Source organism: Rhinopithecus bieti, unplaced genomic scaffold (assembly GCF_001698545.2).
Source record: "Rhinopithecus bieti isolate Rb0 unplaced genomic scaffold, ASM169854v2 scaffold_6945, whole genome shotgun sequence".
In the NCBI taxonomy this organism is placed as follows: domain Eukaryota; kingdom Metazoa; phylum Chordata; class Mammalia; order Primates; family Cercopithecidae; genus Rhinopithecus; species Rhinopithecus bieti.
In genome coordinates this window covers 2,684,347-2,703,940 of record NW_016805531.1, presented here as the reverse complement: position 1 = coordinate 2,703,940, position 19,594 = coordinate 2,684,347, and the positions used below count along the sequence as shown (strand labels likewise).

The 19,594-nt window shown below is 35.1% G+C and overlaps 1 long non-coding RNA gene across 1 annotated transcript in view; it reads left to right on the top strand.

Moving 5' to 3' along the window:
- The window catches only part of LOC108530093 (uncharacterized), a 36,092-nt gene extending 18,375 nt beyond the window's left edge, over window positions 1-17,717 (top strand). The window contains exons 3-5 of the long non-coding RNA XR_001885753.1: window positions 14,961-15,047; window positions 16,786-16,880; window positions 17,170-17,717. This is a non-coding gene — a long non-coding RNA (uncharacterized LOC108530093). The remainder of the gene's footprint in view (window positions 1-14,960; window positions 15,048-16,785; window positions 16,881-17,169) is intronic.
- The last annotated feature ends 1,877 nt before the right edge of the window (window positions 17,718-19,594 follow it).

Here is a 19,594-nt window from a genome sequence, read left to right as displayed (position 1 = left end):
AAAAAAAAAAAAAAAAAAAAAAAAAAAAAAGAAAAAGAAAAAAGCTACTTCTGAGTCTTATTCATGTTTTACCTCCCACAGGACTTATAAGTACTTATACATTGTAATCAATTTTTAAAGTTTAAAACAGTAAGTTACTAACAATATTGACAGCTTTAAGAGAAGGAATTAAAGCAGTTCGAAATTTGAGGGTCAAGGGTCAGAAGGTTCTAGGTACTTACAGAAATAAAGTTTGGTATAACTTACTGGATATATCTAGATTTTTTAAAATAACTCTTTAGAATCACAAAAACGTTGAAAATATTAGAGCAAAGACTTTACTCACACTGATAAGCAGGTTAAAAGATGCATAATTGGACATGAAATGAGTCAAAGTCTCCTCATATTAAACGTAGCTTTAAGTATACTAATTAATGGAATCATTTGATGTGAGAATCTTCTTAGTTCTTCAGACAAGGTGAATTATACCTCAAAGATAATTCTCAAAAGGAGGAATCTGTTTAAATGTCACAGGAGAGGAAGTTATGTCATGGCTTTAATAGCCTTTAATGCTCAGAATCTGATCACAGTAATTATAGCCTGATAATTCAAAGAATGGGGAATATTTGCTTCTTAGAGTTACATTAGACATTTGAAAGATATAAATTCTGTAGAAGACATTGAGTACAGATGTTTGATAATATTAAATATCTTAACATTTACTGAGAGAATAGGCTTAACACAGGGACAAATATTTCTTTTTACCCTTAAATACTTTAAATTACATTTGTTATATTACTATAATAAAAGTTAAAATTATAATTGTAAATATATAGGCTATAGAAAGTTTAGAAAAAGTACATAACAGAAACTATTATTCTCACAATCTAAAAATAACTGTCATTTATGTTTACTGGATTTCCTTCAATATGCTTTCTCTTTATGTGCATAAATTTTACATAATTGATACCATGCAATAATCATTATATAGCCTGCATTTTTGCTTAAAATTTTAATGTGAAACATTTTTCAAAATCCTGAAGAAATTTGCAATATTTCAATGACTGTATGACATTCTATCACATGGATATGCTCTAGCTTTTAATAATTCTCATTACTTAGCATTTAGGTTTTCTTCCCATTTTATGACTATATTTTCATTAAGCATCTTCATAAATTTTGTTTGCATTTATTTATTTCAATGACATTATTAGTTGAAATGATGGTGATTTCAAATGTTCCTAACATAATTTGCCAAATTCCTGTGCAGACAAATTGTCAACATTTATACTCGCCTAAATAGTCACACAAATCTCAGTTTACTATACGCTTTTTCTGTTTGAAGAAGACATTTGTATTCCAAATTTACTTATGTTTGCTAATGGTACTTTTAAACTTTATGTCATATGTGCTGGAAATGAATAAATAAGAGCCAAGAATATAGTGACTCAGATGTTGCTTTCTTCAGTCAATATTCTGTCCTTATCAGGATCTTCCATTTCATCAATCTTGGAAGTAAAACCAAAAATTGCACCAACCATATGTAGCTTTTTTTCTTGATAAAACACTGAATATTTGGCACGGATTATTATTTTTACCATCTTTGTATTTTCAGCCTAAATAATTTAGTTTGAGAAAGAACCCATTATTTATTCTCAACTGAACAACAGTAACGGTGATGATAGTCTGTGATAAAAAGAAGGTTAACTATCATGCTCTTTTTTGTGTGTGCCAGACCAGTAATACAGTTTTACATTCCCTACTGTATTTAATAACAAGGTGGAAACATAATTTAATTCTTTATTTTAAACCCCCCATTCTTTGGTTCAAGCTTTCATATCTAAAACTATGTATTTTCCTGTTAGATCACGACTAAAAACCTCCAATTATCGGTTGTTAGTGAAACCTTTTGGGGGTGTATGAGAACCATGGGGAAACATGATTTGGAGCTGCTCAATCAGCTAGAAGATTATTAGATAAGGATAAATGGTGGGAAGTCTTGAAAGAAATTTGATGTTGAGACGCTAAAGAAATAATCATAATCCATGTTACTTGGGAACCCTCCTGTCACATTTGCACCTCTATCTATTGTGATATCTATATCTTGTCATCATAAATGTTTGTGCTAGGTTGTTAGCAGTCCCACATAGAATGCCTGAACTTCACATTTTTAATTTTATCTCTCATGAAATATAAGACTAATCGGTATCTAATTACTTTTTGTGAGTCAACCATGTTAAATCTAGCAAATGCAAATTTAAATAGCTAGCTGGTTAAATCCTTGTTAAACAGAAAGTTACCAGGGATACTGATACAAATCCTGGTGGATAAGTCAGCATCTTTCCTCCTCTTCTTTTCCTCTTCTTCTAGAAATCATATTAAAATTCTCCCAGGGACAATGAGTCAGAAAACTTTATTTTCAGAAAAATTCTGAGACATATTTTATCTATAAATTACAAATGCACGGAAGTGTTGACACTAGACAAAAGCTATGGTGAAGAAATGAAGAGATAATATGCAGGTCAGAGTCCACTCGTGGCAGACTTCAGAAAACCCTAGGGAAAATTACATTTCTTGAAAGTGAGACTCACTTTGGATTGCAAATTTTACCCCCTCATTATAACAAAAGATGGAAGGGTATGAGAGCCATGGGAAAACATGATTTGGGATGCTCAATTAGCTAGAAGATAAGGATAAACGGTGGGAAGTTTTAAAAGCAATTTGATGTTGAGACGCTAAAGAAATAATCAAAAGCCATGTTACCTGAAAACCCTCCTGTCAGGGTGAGAAGGACTAAACACAAGCTGTCAGGGATTCAATTTTATTGAGTAAAGTAGAGGAGAGTTTACAAAGACTTTAAAAAAGCCCTCTTTGGAGGATGGTCTGTTTCTCTGGTAGTAAAGAAGGAAAGATCCCTTTGGAGGTGAAGCCTGCAAGACTACAAAAGTGTCCTCCTCTAAGTAGAAACTTCCTGTATATAATTTCCCAGACATACATAATTTATTAAGGATGAGTAATAAAAAACTGTTACAGTACTAACACAAAGACATTTTAAGAAAAAAGTATAGAAAAGAGCATTATAATTTTAAAACAGACAAAATCCTGCAGAAAAAAAACATTTCCAGGAGCAGGTAAAAATTATGAGCATGTATCTCACCATGAAATTTTAAAAGTGTTTTATAAAACAACTGCCTGCTTCTATGAAGACAGTCTACACACACTAAAGGAACTCAATTTAGGAGTAAGATGGCAAGACAACAAAATATGAAAAACTATAACTTGGCCGTATGTAAGAAAGGAGTAGAAAAATATAATCATAGAAAGAAAAACAAAACCGAAGGAAACAAGAAGGATAACATATCCTGGAGGAGACATGTATATACGCACATGCACACAAACCTGGAGGATAAAATGAGATAAACTTGGCGGATAAAGTGATACAAGGAGATTAAGTAAAATGGAAATAAAGATTTTTAAAAGGCTAGATAGAAAATGATAAATGCAAAGGACATAACACTTAAAATCAAAACAATGTAATACAAATGTTTTAAGATTTTTTAAGCTTTCCTAAGAAAACACAATGTTGAGTATTCAAATTAAAAGTGAAAACCCTGAAAGCGTATCTTAGTAAAATCAACACAGAACATCTCACATATCCTGGTAAACTTTTTGTATTTATAGGAGGAATATTTTTCTGGTTAATTAGCAGAGAGTTCAAGTCACATTTTAGTGAAAAACATATCAGCCTACCTTCAGATTTCCCTACAGCAATATTAAATGCCAGAATATAATGGGGAGATACTTATCAAAAGGACATGTGAACCAAGGGTTTTATATTCAGCCAAGACAACCTTCAGGTAAGAAGAGAGAAGATAAAGTGTTTTGAATTTGCCACAAATCAAGGAAAAGTTTTCCTATGAGTTCTTCTTTAAGGAAAGTATTGAAGAACGAACCTCAGAAAAGTAAGAAAGGCTTCAAAAACTACCAGGAAGGATGAGTGGCATGCAGAAATTATATTTAACTTTATGACAAAGAGTAAAATAAATGCAAATATTAGAATGAAGAGAGTGGAATGAAAGTGTTATATGCCCTGATACCACAGAAATGATAAAACAAATACATATTTTGGAAGGGGTAAAGAAAGTGGGACCTGCAATAAGCTGTTATCTGTCACTTCTGTAGTTGACTTCATGGTCAAGAGGGTATGAATTGGAGCTGAAAACTGTGTAAGTTTACACATAATTTATAGTACCAAGGTGAATATTAAGAAAAGTGATGAGATAATTAAAATGGGTGGATATATGAGAAAGAAAAGCTTGTAAATGTTGTCACCCATTATAATAAAGAAGTAATAACTATAGTCTAAAGACATGTATTGTTAACTGCTTAACAATATATTATAAAAATGTGTCAGCAGATCTCCCAGCACAGCATTTGAGCTCTGCTAAGGGATAGACTGCCTTCTCAAGTGGGTTCCTGACCCTCGTGCCTCATGACTGGTAGACACCTCCCAGTAGGGGTTAACAGACACCTCATACAGGAGAGCTCTGGCTGGCCTCTGGTGGGTGCCCCTCTGGGATGAAGCTTCCAGAGGAAGGAAAAGGCAGCAATCTTTGCTATTCCGCAGCCTCCACTGGTGATACCCAGGCAAACAGGATCTGGAGTGGACCTCCAGCAAACTACAGCAGACCTGCAGCAGAGGGGCGTATTAGAAGGAAAACTAACAAACAGAAAGGAATAGCATCAACATCAACAAAAAGGACATCCACTCAGAAACCCCATCTGAAGGTCACCAACATTGAAGGTCAAAGGTGGATAAATCCATGAAGATGAGGAAAAACCCACACAAAGAGGCTGAAAATTCTCAAAACCAGAATGCCTCTTCTCTTCCAAAGGATCACAACTCCTCACCAGCTAGGGAACAAAACTGAATGGAGAATGAGTTTGATGAACTGACAGAAGTAGGCTTCCGAAGGTGGGTAATAACAAACTCCTCCAAGCTAAAGGAGCATGTTATAACCCAATGTAAGAAAGCTAAGACCCTTGAAAACGGGTTAGAGGAATTGCTAACTAGAATAACCAGTTTAGAGAAGAACATAAATGACCTGATGGAGCTGAAAAACACAGGACAAGAAGTTTGTGAAGCATACACAAGTATCAATAGCAGAATCCATCAAGCGGAAGAAAGGATATCAGATTCTGAAGATCAACTTAATGAAATAAGGCATGAAGACAAGATTAGAGATAAAAGTAATGAACAAAGCCTACAAAAAATATGAGACTATATGAAAAGACCAAATCTACATTTGATGAGCGTACCTGAAAGTGATGAGTAGAATGGAATCACGTTGGAAAACACCCTTCAGGATATTATCCAGGAGAACTTGCCCAACGTAGCAAGACAGGCCAACATTCAAATACAGAGACCACCACAAAGATACTCCTCGAGAAGATCAATCCCAAGACACATAATTGTCAGATTCACCAAGGCTGAAATTAAGGAAAAATGTTAAGGGAAGCCAGAGAGAAAGGCTGGGTTACCCACAAAGGGAAGCCCATCAGACTAACAGTGGATCTCTCTGCAGAAACCCTACAAGCCAGAAGATAGTGGGGGCCAATATTCAACATTATTAACGAATTTTCAACCCAGAATTTCATAGCCAGCTAAACTAAGCTTCATAAGCAAAGGAGAAAAAATATCCTTTACAGACAAAAAAAAAAAAAAAATTGAGAGATTTTGTCACCACCAGGCCTGCCTTACTAGAGCTCCTGGAGGAACCACTAAACATGGAAAGGCACAACCAGTACCAGCCACGGCAAAAACATACCAAATGGTAAAGACCATCAACACTATGAGGAAACTGCATCAACTAATGGGGAAAATAACCAGCTAGAATCATAATGACAGGACCAAATTCAAACATAACAATATTAACCTTAAATATAAATGGGCTAAATGTCCCAATTAAAAGACACATACTGGCAAATTGGATAAAGAGTCAAGACCCTTCAGTGTGTTGTATTCAGGAGACCCATCTCATGTGCAAAGACACATATAGGCTTAAAATAAAAGGATGGAGGAATATTTACCAAACCAATGGAAAGAAAAAAGAAAAGCAGGAGTTACAATCCTAGTCTCTGATAAAACAGACTTTAAACCAACAAAGGTCAAAAGAAACAAAGAAGGGCATTACATAATGGTAAAAGCATCAAAAATAACAGCTAACTATCCTAAATATATATGCACCCAATACAGGGGCACCCAGATTCATAAAGCAAGTTCTTAGAGAACTACAAAGAGATTTGGATTCCTGCACAGTAACAGTGGGAGATTTTGACACCCCACTGTCAATATTAGACAGATCAACAAGAGAGAAAATTAACAAACATATTCAGGACTTGAACTCAGCTCTGGACCAAGTGGACCTATTAGACATCTGTAGAACTCTCCACCCCAAATTAACAGAATATACATTCTTCTCAGCACCACATCACACACATTCTAAAATTGACCACATGATTGGAGGTAAAACACTCCTCAGCAAATGCAAAAGAAGGAAAATCATAACAAACAGTCTCTCCAACCACAGAGCAATCAAATTAGATATCAGGATTAAGAAACTCACTCAAAACCACACAACTACATGGAAGCTGAACAACCTGCTTCTGTATGACTACTGGGTAAATAACAAAATGAAGGCAGAAATAAGGAAGTTCTCTAAAACCAACAAGAACAAAGACACAACGTACCAGAATCTCTGGGACACAGCTAAAGCAGTATTTAGAGGGAAATTTATAGTACTAAATGCCCTCGGGAGTAAGCAGGAAAGATCTAAAATCGACACCCTAACATCACAATTAAATAACTAGAGAAGAAAGAGAAAACAAATTCAAGAACTAGCAGAAGACAAGAAATAACTAAGATCAGAGCAGAACTGAAGTAAAGACATGAAACACCCTTCAAAAAATCAATGAACCCAGGAGTTGCTTCTTTGAAAAGATCAACAAAATAGACCGCTAGCTAGATTAATAAGGAAGAAAAGAGAGAAGACTCAAATAGACACAATAAAAAAAGATAAAGGGGATATCACCACTGACCCCACAGAAATACAAACTACCATCAGAGAATATTATAAACACCTCTGCTCAAATAAGCTAGAAAACATAGAAGAAATGAATAAATTCCTGGACACATACACCCTCCCAAATCTAAACCAGGAAGAAGTCAAATCCCTGAATAGACCAATTAGAAGCTCTGAAATTAAGGCAGTAATTAATAGCCTACCAACCAAAAAACATCCAAGACCGATGGAGTCACAGCCGAATTTTACCACGGGCACAAAGAGAAGCTGCTACCATTCCTTCTGAAACTATTTCAAACAACATAAAAACAGGGACTTCCTCCCTACTCATTTTATGAGGTCAGCATCATCCTGATACCAAAACCTGGCAGAGACATAACAAAAAAAGAAAGTTTCAGGCCAATATCCCTGATGAACATCAATGTGAAAATCCTTAATAAAATACTTGCAAACAGAATCCAGCAGCAAATCAAAAAGCTTATCCACCACAATCAAGTCAGCTTCATCTCTGAAATGCAAGGCTGGTTCAACACATGCAAATGAATAAACGTAATCCATCACATAAACAGAACCAATCACAAACCCACGATTATCTCAATAGATTCAGAAAAGGGCTTCAATAAAATTCACTATTTTATGCTAGAAACTCTCAATAAACTAGGTATTGATGGAATGTATCTCAAAATAATAAGTGCTATTTATGAAAAAGCTACAGCCAATATCATACTGAATGGGCAAAAGCTGAAAGCATTCCCTTTGAAAACTAGCACAAGACAAGGATGCCCTCTCTCACCACTCCTATTCAAAATAGTACTGGAAGTTCTGGCCAGGGCAATCAGGCAAGACAAAGAAATAAAGGGTATTCAAATAAGAACAGTGTAAGTCAAATCATCTCTGTTTGCAGATGACATGATTGTATATTTAGAAAGCCCCACAGTCTCAACCCAAAATCTCCTTAAGCTGAGAAGCAGCTTCAGCAAAGTCTCAGGATACAAAATCAACGTGCAAAAGTCACAAGCATTCCTGTACACCAATAATAGAGCCAAATCGTGAGTGAACTCCCATTCACAATTGCTACAAAAAGAATGAAATACCTAGGAATACAACTTACAAGGGATGCGAAAGACCACTTCAAATAGAACTACAAACCACTGCTGAAGGAAATAACAGAGCACACAATGGAAAAGCATTCCATGCTCATGGATAGAAAGAATCAATATTGTGAAAATGGCCATACTGCCCAAAGTAATTTATAGATTCAAAGCTATCCCCATCAAGCTACCATTCACTTTCTTCACAGAATTAGAAAAAAATACTTTACATTTCATATGGAACCAAAAAAGAGCCCACACAGCCAAGACAATTCTAATAAAAGAGAACAAAGCTGGAGGCATCACGCTACCTGACTTCAAACTATACTACAAGGCTACAGTAACCAAAACAGCACGGTACTGGTAACAAAACAGATATATAGACCAATGGAACAGAATAGAGGTCTCAGAAATAGCACCACACATCTACAGCCATCTAATCTTTGACAAATCTGACAAAAACAAGCAATGGGGAAAAGATTCCCTATTTAATAAATGGTGTTGGGAAAACCAGCTAGCCATATGCAGAAAACTGAATCTGGACCCCTTCCTTACACCTTATACAAAAATTAACTCAAGATGGATTAAAGACTTAAACATAAGACCTAAAACCATAAAAACCCTAGAAAAAACTTAGGCAATACCATTCGGGACATAGGCATGGGCAAAGCCTTCATGACTAAAACACCAAAAGCAATGGCAACAAAAGGCAAAATTGACAAATGGGATCTAATTAAACTAAAGAGCTTCTGCACAGCAAAATAAACTATCATTAGAGTGAATAGGCAACGTACAAAATGGGAGAAAATGTTTGCAATCTATCCATCTAATAAAGGGCTAATATCCACGATCCATGAAGAACTTAAATTTACAAGAAAAAAACAACCCCATCAAAAAGTGGGCAAAGGATATGAACTGACACTTCTCAAAAATGGACATTTATGCAGCCAACAAACATGATAAATGGTCATCACTGGTCATTAGAGAAATGCAAATCAAAACCACCATGAGATACCATCTCATGCCAGTTGGAATGGCGATCATTAAAATGTCAGGAAACAACATATGCTGTAGAGGATGTGGAGAAATAGGAATGCTTTTACACTGTTGATGGGAGTGTAAATTAGTTCAACCATTGTGGAAGACAGTATGGCGATTCCCCAAGGATCTAGAACCAGAAATACCATTTGACCCAGCATTCCCATTACTGGCTATATACCCAAAGGATTATAAATCATTCTACTACAAAGACACATGTACACATATGTTTATTGTGGCACTGTTTACAACAGCAAAGACTTGGAACCAACCCAAATGCCCATCAATGATAGATTGGATAAAGAATATGTGTTACATATACACCATGGAATACTATGCAGCCATAAAAAGGATGAGTTCCTGTCCTTTGCAGGAACATGGATGAAGCTGGAAAACATAATTCTCAGCAAACTAACACAAGAACAGAAAACCAAACACCCTATGTTCTCATAAGTGGCAGTTGAACAATCAGAACACATGGACACAGGGAGGGGAATTTCACACAATGGGGCCTGGGCTAGGGGCCTAGGGGAGGGATAGCATTAGGAGAAATACCTAATGTAGATGATGGGTTGATGAGTGCAGCAAACCACCATGGCATGTGTATACCTATGTAACAAAACTGCATATTCTGCACATGTATCCCACAAATTAAAGTATAATAAAAAAAAAGTTTCACATAACTGAAACATCTATTTCTTACTGGCTGCATAACATTTCAGTTTATGAATATCTATGATTCTTTTAAATGAACCTATATTATGTAGGTATTTCCAAAATGTGAATCTTATAAGAAATAGCGCTATGAATTTTAATGTGTTTTATGTATTTGTTTGATTACTTTTAAAGTTAAGCTCCTAGTAATAGAATTCTTGGGACAATAGGTTGGCAGATTTTGGAGGCTTTTGAAATATATTGCCAAAGTATCTTTTAGAACAATGAATGGTGATTATTTCTCCTGATCCTTGCCAACAGTAGGTATCATCATTCTTTTATACCGCTACTAAATTTCTGAGCAAAGAGTACTAATTTATGTTTAAATTTTCATTTATTTCATTATTTATAAATAAACATGAATTCACTATATCTTGAACATTTGTATCTATTCTTCTTTAAAAACATCTTATTCATATTCCATTGAGGTTGCACTGTTTTCCTACTGATCTGTAAAAGTTGATTATTAAGACAATAATCCTTTATCATATTTGTTCTAAATATTTCTCCCTTTCAAAATCCTATTTATGGCATTTTTAAAAGCCTTAGGAATTTTGTGTTAAAATCCATTTTCTCATAGCTTTATATTTAGAAAAAAAATTTTAGATCCCAGTTTCATATAAACTTATTTTATTATCTTAAATGCTTTATTTTCTTGTCCCCTTGCCAGAAGCATGGGAAGTTTTTCTCCAGTCTTCACAGTAAGAACTTGTTGAAGCTCCTGGATGTAAAAGTCAGGAAAGTGTGGGGATTCCTCTAAGACTGAGGTTGCCAGAGTTTTTATCTTATATTTGAAGTAGTACACACTGAAACTCCAGACATTCATCAATAATAGCTGAAGGGTTCCTACCAGCTGCAGCTGTGCGCTTCTGCTTCTAGGCTTCTACTCCAGTTAAGCCGTGATTCTCTGTATCTGCCTATCTGTCTCTCCAGTTCTCAGGACAGCAGTTTGCCCTGTAATCTCAGTATTTCGATAGATCTAACAACTGTTGATTTTCAGGTTTTTCCTCTGTAGAAGTTGGGACTGATGATTTCCAAGTTCTTTACGTGTTGGGATGAAAACTGGAAGTCTAATTTAGTTTTTAAATCACAAAAAACTTTGGAGGACCTTTAAAAAATGAAACATATTAGTAAAGAGCTAGTAGTTTTCCAAATAAGTACACAACTGTTGACAGCATTTATTATTTATTTTCCTCATTTTCTAATTTATAATGAGACATGAGGTAAGCTTCTAAGAGGGAGCTTAAAAATAACTTTGGACAGTTTTTTAAGGTATTATTGTAGCTGTACAAGCACAAGCAATATGGTTTCTTGATAATTATTTATCTAACAAGTCTTCTTACTACATAAGAGGTAAGTAGTAAATGAGAGAGGTAGGAGAGAATTGTCTATTGTTTTGGAGCATTTTAAGCAGATCTTTTAAAATCTGAATGCATTGCTAATGAATATCTTTAAAAGTCAGTTGAATAGTATCCAAGTAATACCTCTTTGTTGTATTTTATCCTTCGTTCCCTCTATCCCCTTCTGCAAGTTCAAAATACCATTTCTGAGTGAATATACACCCGTAATGAATTGAATGGTGTTTTCTTAATTAGGCAGTTCTTTTTGTTGGCTGGAAACTAAAGCTCCAATTAGTACGGAGTCAAAGGAGCAAATTACCTGCATAAGTTCCTGTCACAGAAGCATCGGCTTATGTCTTTTCATGAAAGTCTTTAGAAAGGAAAGTCTTTGGCTTAGCATCAGTCTGTCAAAATTTTATTTCCTGGAATCTAAAGTGAACATTTGATAGTATTTATAGAGCTTTTGGAACTGTAAATAAGAAGGAGTAGAAGTTATTTTTAATACAAAGAGCCACCAATATACAAGATACAAGGAGGAGAAAACAAGGTCTACAAAAATACAATAACATGTATGTCAGTTATGTTCTTTCAAATTGCTGATTTTGATTCTTCAGTCTTCATATCCCCAAACTTTAACATGGTACCAGGAAAAGAAAATCTTTATGCATGTAGATATTCAACCAGTAAACATTTATTATCTATTCAGCACTTTATCAGGCTCAGGGGACAGAGGATGAATTCAGATCCTTTACTCTCAAGGCATGTAGCAGTAGTCAGGGTTATTCTCCAGAGAAACAGAATCAACAGAATTTATTTATGTATTTATAATGAGAATTAGCACACACAATTATGGAAGCTGAGAAGTTCCATGATCTGCTCTAGGCAAGCTGGAAAGCCAGGAAAACTAGTATCATAATTCAGTCCAAGTTTGAATGCCTGAGAATCAGGAAGGAGTCCAAATATCCCAGAGTAGGAGAAGATGGGTGTCCTAGCTCAAACAGAGACAGCACATTCTCCAGTCCTCCATTTTTTTTTTTTTTTTTTTTGAGTTTCAAGTAATTGGATGATGCCCATCCACAGTGGTGAAGGCAATCTTCTTTACATCATCTATTGATTCAAACACTAATCTCTTCTGGAAATACCCTCAAGAACAAACCTAGAAATAGTATTTTACTGGCTATCTGATCATCCCTTACCACAGTCAAATTGACCCATAAAATTATCCATCACAAGGGATTTATAACTAATGGATGAAACAGGTATTTTTTAAAAAGTACAATAAAGGGTTAAAGAGGAGTTTATAGTGGTACATTTAACTTAGTATTTTAGCAATGGAGCTCATTGCTGTAGGCTTATATATAAACTCATGTGTGTTAAGTCTGTGGGTCCATGACCAGGAATAAATTCCATACCTTTATCAACCATTCACATCTGGAAAAATGATGTAAGTTCAGTTGTAGAGGTGAGGTTTTACATTAAGTATAAACAAGGTAATGGTAAAATTTACTCCTGGGATAAGGAAACTCTTCATAGAGAAAGCGATGTTTGAGCTAATTTTGGAAGAAAAGAAGGTGATGATTAGATAACGAGGGAGAGTAGGTGGGACTTACATTTCAGGTGGAATAAATAATGCTGATAAAGTTGCATAAATATGAAAAATATTGATGTGTTGAAAACAAAAACTGTAACCTATACCACACAATTGCAGCATAGAGTTTAAGTGTAAATTTGAAAATATGTCCCTAGCAATTAGATATATAGGCATGTAAATCTTGAAAGAGGTCTTGGCAGGAGATGTGCATTTGAGAATCATCACATTGGAGCTACAGGAAATGATTGAAATTGCTTTAGGAATACGGTGAAGAGCTGGGTGTCAAATGTGGAGATCATTTGCCAAATCAGCATGCAGTTATTGGTTGCCAACATTAAAATTTCAAGAGATTTCACCTAAGAAATACTGATATCCAACTTCACTTGAAAAACTGATATCCAGCTTCTCTTGAAAAGGGTCTCCATTTCAGGTCCACATCCCAGGAGGGAAATAATTGGCTGGCACTGAATAAAGGTTTGTTCCCTTTTGTTAGGACTTGGAGCCCTTTCTAATTGTACCAGTCTCTGCTGTCACAGTCCCTGAAGACTTGCTTACTTCACATGTTTTTGTACTTGGCTGCTTTGAGGTTTTGACTTCTTGTAAAGCCTTGAAAATATAAATGTCCATGATGTAATTATAGAAAGAGGAGAGGGTAAAAGAGACTGAGAAGGAAATGGGGACAGGAGGGTTGATTTGGTTGTAGCATCAAATGGTTCTGGATAGCAAGAAATGATCAATGTGGGAAAAGGAATGGAAAAGTTTATGGAACAATGCCAGAGCCAATCTGCCCCACTTAAAAATGCTTACAAGGATTCTCAAGTTTGGTAGCTTAGAATTACACAGGTTGTGCGATTTAATTCAACTATTTTGAGAATGATATTTCTTAGGATAAGTAAAATTTTGTGATGTAGTAAAATATATTTATCAATTTTTTTGAATTTTATGGCTTACTTGTATCTTCTTGAACTATTGGGATGCTTTTATAATTTTAAGTGAAGTGTGAAAAAATTAAGGCAAGCACTTAAAAAATATCATACAGTTTAATATATGAATAGGATAAGTATATGATATAAAAATTGTTCGTTTCTACTATGGACCTAAACCAAGTCTTAATATAATTTAGAACACAAGAATCCTGACCCCTTGATTTTCCTTTGTCATTTGTATTTGATGCTTCTAATAAATATTTTAGAACAGTTTTAGGTTTACAGAAAAGTTGCAAAGATAATCCCCAGAGTTTCCATTTACCTCACACCTAATTTCTCTATTAACTCCTCACATTACTATAATACATTTGTTATAACTAATAAACTGATATTGGTAAATTGTTACTGATGAAAGTCCTTAATATTTATAGTCTTATTTATATTATCTATTTCTCCTGTGAGAGCTGGCTGTTTGTGCCTTTCAAGAAATTGGTCTATTTCATGTAAATCATCAAATACATGGAAAAATATATTCAAAGTGTTTATATATTATCATTTTAATGTCCTTGTATATTAGTCCATTTTCACACTGCTGATAGAGACATACCTGAGAATGGGCAATTTACATTTAAAAAAAAGAGGTTTAATTGGACTTACAGTTCCATGTGGCTAAGGAAGTCTCAAAATCATGTGGAAGGCAAGGAGCAGCAAGTCACATCTTGAGTGGATGGCAGCAGGCAAAGACAGAGGTTTAGCAGGGAAACCCCTCCTTATGATACCATCAGATCTCATGACACTTATTCACTATCATGAGAACAGCATGGGAAAGACCAGCTCCCATGATTCAATTACCTCCCACTGGGTCCTTCCCACAAGAAGTGGAAATTCAAGACAAGATTTGGGCAGCCAAACCATATCATTCTGCCCCGGCCCCTCCCAAGTCTCATGTCCTCACATTTCAAAACCAGTCATGCCTTCCCAACAGCCCCCCAAAGTCTTAACTCATTTCAGCATTAACTCAAAAGTCCACAGTCCAACATCTCATTTGGGACAAGGCAAGTCCCTTGTCTGCCTATAAGACTGTAAAACCAAAAGCAATTTAGTTACTTCCTAGATACAAGTTAGTTACTTCCTAGTTACTTCCTAGATATTTCCTAGTTACTTCCTAGATACAATTTAATTGGCTCATGTTTCCACAGGCTATACAGAAGCATAGTACCAGCATCGGCTTGGCTTCTGGGGAGCCAGGCAGGACAGAGCCATATTTCTCTTATTGCTGAAAATAGGTAAGAGAAATATCATTGAATTCTTTCCCCTGTAAGAAATATTAATAATTAACAGCCCTGGGGAAAGAATGCATTCCCAGGGGGGCCTCTAAAATGGCCGCTCTGGGAGTGTCTGCCTTATGCAGTTGTAGATAGGGATGAAACACGCCCTAATCTGCAGCACCCTCAGACTTATTAGGATTAGGAAATTTCTGCCTAAGTAAATTTTAGTCAGACGGGTTGTCTGCTCTCAAACCCTGTTTCCTGATGTTTATCAATGACAATGCATGCACAGCGGGACTGGGAACCTCATTAGTAATTCTAGTTTCACCCTGGCCTTGTGACCTTGCCCTGCCCATTTTCCTTGTGATATTTTGTTGCCCTTGAAGCATGGGGTATCTGTGACCCACAACCTATTTGTACACTCCCTCCCCTTTGAAAATTGCTAATAAAAACCTGCTGGTTTTACAGCTCAGGGGGCATCATAGAACCTGCCAACATGTGATGTCTCCCCTGGACACTCAGCTTTAAAATTTCTCTCTTTTGAAATCTTTCCCTTTATATCTCAGACCAGCCAACACATAGGGAAAATAGAAAAGAACCTATGTTGAAATTTTGGGGGCTGGTTCCCCCAACAGGTATACTAAATTTATTTTGATCAGGGTCAGCATGGCATATCTTTCTTAGGTTTTTAACCTGTTTTACTCTTTAAGCTTAATATGGTGTTCTATAAATGGCATATAGTTGGGTCTGTTTTTTATTCAGTATAATATTCTGTCTTTTAATTTGTTCTTTCAGTAATTCACACAAATTAACATCTACCATGTTTGTTAACTGCTTTCTATTTATTGTATTTGTTCTTAATTTCTCTCTCTTTGATTTTTCTGATTTAGTTAAGCAATAACAAATTATGGGAAATACATTCTAGTTTTCATTTTGACTGATTTTTAAGAACAGAATACTGATGCCAAGAAAGAAATGCCTATAATTTCAATTGCTTAATAAATGCCATGTGGAGTAGATGAAATTTTTATTATGTGGTAATAAAGCATGATAAGTCTGCAAGATAAGCACTATGGTAAACATATTAAAAATATGAGAACACCTATCCTTGAGGGAAAAAAATGTAGATAATCTAGACTTGATCCTATGTATTTATTGTCTGTAGTGTTACAATTATTAGATATCTCTTTTCTTCCACAACAGATGCCACTTGCAGGAAATGTATTATCTATTGGCAATTATAATAATTGTTAGCATTTACTGAATATTTGCTATGGGTAGGTACTCTAATAATAACTTCAATACAAATGTTTTAAATAAGATGGTCATTCAACATTCTTTAAATAAAATATAGAATAAATACATGATGATAATGGATTGAGGGAAAAAGACATTCCATTTTGTAAGTGTATTAAATGTTATATCCATTGAGGGCAGTGATAATATTGATCCTGTTTCCGTAGAACCTAACACAGCTTTTGAATCACAAGTATCTTCTGAATGAATTGGAATTTTATATTTTCAAGGAACAATGTAAAGGATTTAACTGTAAAATAGAAAGTTATTCTCATGTAAATATTTTAAAATGTGATCCTGGATATGAAATCTGTGTATATATCTCCCTTACATATATCTTTCTAATAAAGATGAGGAAAAGGAATAAGAAGAAAAATAGATCTTAAAGAAATATTCAATTAATGATTCTAAAATTATAACAGAAACTTAAATGAAGCTTTTTTCATTTGCTTAATTCCAGACAGTGAACGTCATAAGCATGCCAAAGGAAAACATATTGAAGAGTATGCTGGACTAAATGGTGATCAAACTCTCCAAAATTTTGCAGTTCAAATGGTACCACTCTTTGTTCTCAATTGCGCATAAGTGTACAAAAGTACCACTTTTTTTTCCTCATATTCCAAAATACTTTATTTCCATTATCCATTCTTTTACCTGCTATTTTTGTAAATTGGCAGCTTTCAGGAGTTCTAATATAATTCCTCATCCTTATTCTTAATGTCTTCTGGCATCTGCCATATTAGATTTCATAAGAAGAGAAGAAATGTTTCCTTGAACAGTTTAAAAATCTATCCTAAATGTATTGTTGTATATTTTCTTTCACTTTTTTCTCTATTTTTTTCAGCCACAGCTGCAGATTCATCCATATGTCACTTTCTCAAGAATGCAGCCAATTTTCCTGTATCATTGTCTAATTTAGAAGCGTTGTGACTTTTGTTATTTTGAAGTTCTTATACTTCTGAAATCATGTGTTTGGGGACTCCATTTTTGCAATTTCTGTTTTTCATCTCTTTAAAGAAAGCATTGTTTCTAGTTATATAATGAGCCTGAAAACAAGAAAGTGTAATTGGATTTGACCAAAAGAGATACAAAAAAAGAATCACTGCTGCCTCCTCTAACTGGCTGAATAATACACGTATTTCAGAAATCACTCTGAAATACTTCTGAACCTAAACTGAGTAATTGACTCAAACTATCCTTTGACCTAATTTCTTCTATAAAGTGGAAGGCTCATGGCCATAGATAGATGTGAGTTCAATTCAAACTCCATATCTTAAATTTTACATTTCAAAGAAAGTGATCAACCATATATAAATTTTGCAAAGACTTAGCCTAAAATAGTTTACTAACTTTTCAACAGTATAGTTACATCAAGATTACAGAAGCATTGCAATGTTGTAGATTGGGTGGGGTGGAGGGGTTGATTATGTACGGGGGATTCTTATGAGGGTAATTTTAGATAAGGTTACCAATATGCTCTTAACACCTCTTCCTCATGCCACTCCCATCACAGACATGCAGACACACAGAGAGAGAGAGAGAGAGAGAGAGAGAGAGAGAGAGAGAGAGAGAGAGAGAGAGAAGATTGGGTTGAGACCAATTTTTCACCTTAAGCCTAGCGAGAGACTATTCAACAGCACCATTCAGAGGTTTGATGTGTGTCCCAAGTGTTTATAAGATACACTAAATTGGTATCTTGCTCCTGCCTAGGAAATCTTCAGCATAAGGAATGAGCTAGCTAGGAACTTCGATGGCAGTATAAAGGAGAGCTACCAATGCACTAGGATTCAGTTTGAAAAACCTAGGGTTGACAGAGCTAATAATGAGTTAAATGACTGGCCTTCTTAGAGCTGAAGAAGGATCAAGCAACCTCTAGAATAGAGCACTACCTTGTAGGAGTACAAAGCTATAGCTACACAGTGGAAAAAGTGAACAAGAGGGATAAAGCAGACCATAGCCCTTTTCTGAGGCAACTGGCTCTAACCAGAGGATGCAGAAATAAGCTTTACCTTCCATCAAATTGGAAGCTTTGATGATTATATGGGAGTAGGCAGTTTTAATTAATAAACGAAACTGTCTTTGAAGCAAATTCACCTGGACTGTCTACTACCTACCAGTGTCCAAATAATCTTGTTGCTGTCCAGGGGCAATGGAAGAACTGCATCCACTGAGATGGTTTAAAGGGACAATAGGAAATAGAAATAAAATTGCTTTTATGTTTAAACTCCGTAAGTCTTGCTTGATTAATTATATTATGTTTATAGCTTTGAGCAAGTTATGGAAACTCTCAATGCCTCATCTGTAAAGTTAACTATTAAAACTTTGTAATGTTGCTACAAAGGTTCAAACATTTTTTTAAAAAGTTTCAAGAATTATTTAAATTATCTAACACTGTGTCTAATTCATAATAACAAATAAATAGTATCTACTATGTTTTTCCTAGCTTACTTGGACATTTCACCTATGATGAAGATATATTTTGCAATACTCACTGGATTTGAATAGAGATACTGCCTTCACACTGCTTGACAACAAATAATGAGTATTTGCTTTTCATAAGGCATTACTAAGTAATTTTACTAGTTTTCATCTACCACCCAAAAAAGTCCATATAAAATGATTGGCATTTGTACTATGGTATTTAATGCATTTTGAGAGTTACAGATGTTAAAAAAACTTGCTCAAATCACAGAGCTAGTTAGAAGCAAAGCCATAATTCTAATCCTCTTCTCCATACTACATGACTGAGACATCTTTCCAGTATCTCCAAGCAATTAATAATCATTTTAATAGATGTTCTCTCAAAGTGTCCAACAAAGGATAGAAGAAAGATGCAACTGTTTTCTGAAAAGATACAGCATGAAATAATTTTATTTCATGTGTTATAAGCACCTCTTATGCCTGTGGACGTACTTTTTCAATAAATATGTCAGGGTTCTGAGTCTCCAGCCCCATATGCAGAACTCTGAGTGACCAAAAAAATATGATGTTTCTGCTCTGAAGAGATTTAGTCCCTTCTTTGGAAAAGAAGATGAGATACAACTGGATAACATTTAACTGTAATCAAATGTGGCAGAAGGAGTGAGTGAGTAATAAGGAAGGAAAATGCAAAGAAGTACTTGTCTGAGGTAGAGTTTTAGCAAGAAAGAAAAGTAGAAGGTGAGTTTGAGGTGGGCCTGAGAGAATGAGAGGGCTTCAGAGAGCCTGATCAAAAGCAGCAGGCTCTTACAGAGGAGAAGGAGAGCAAAAGTATCAGACACACTCTGGGT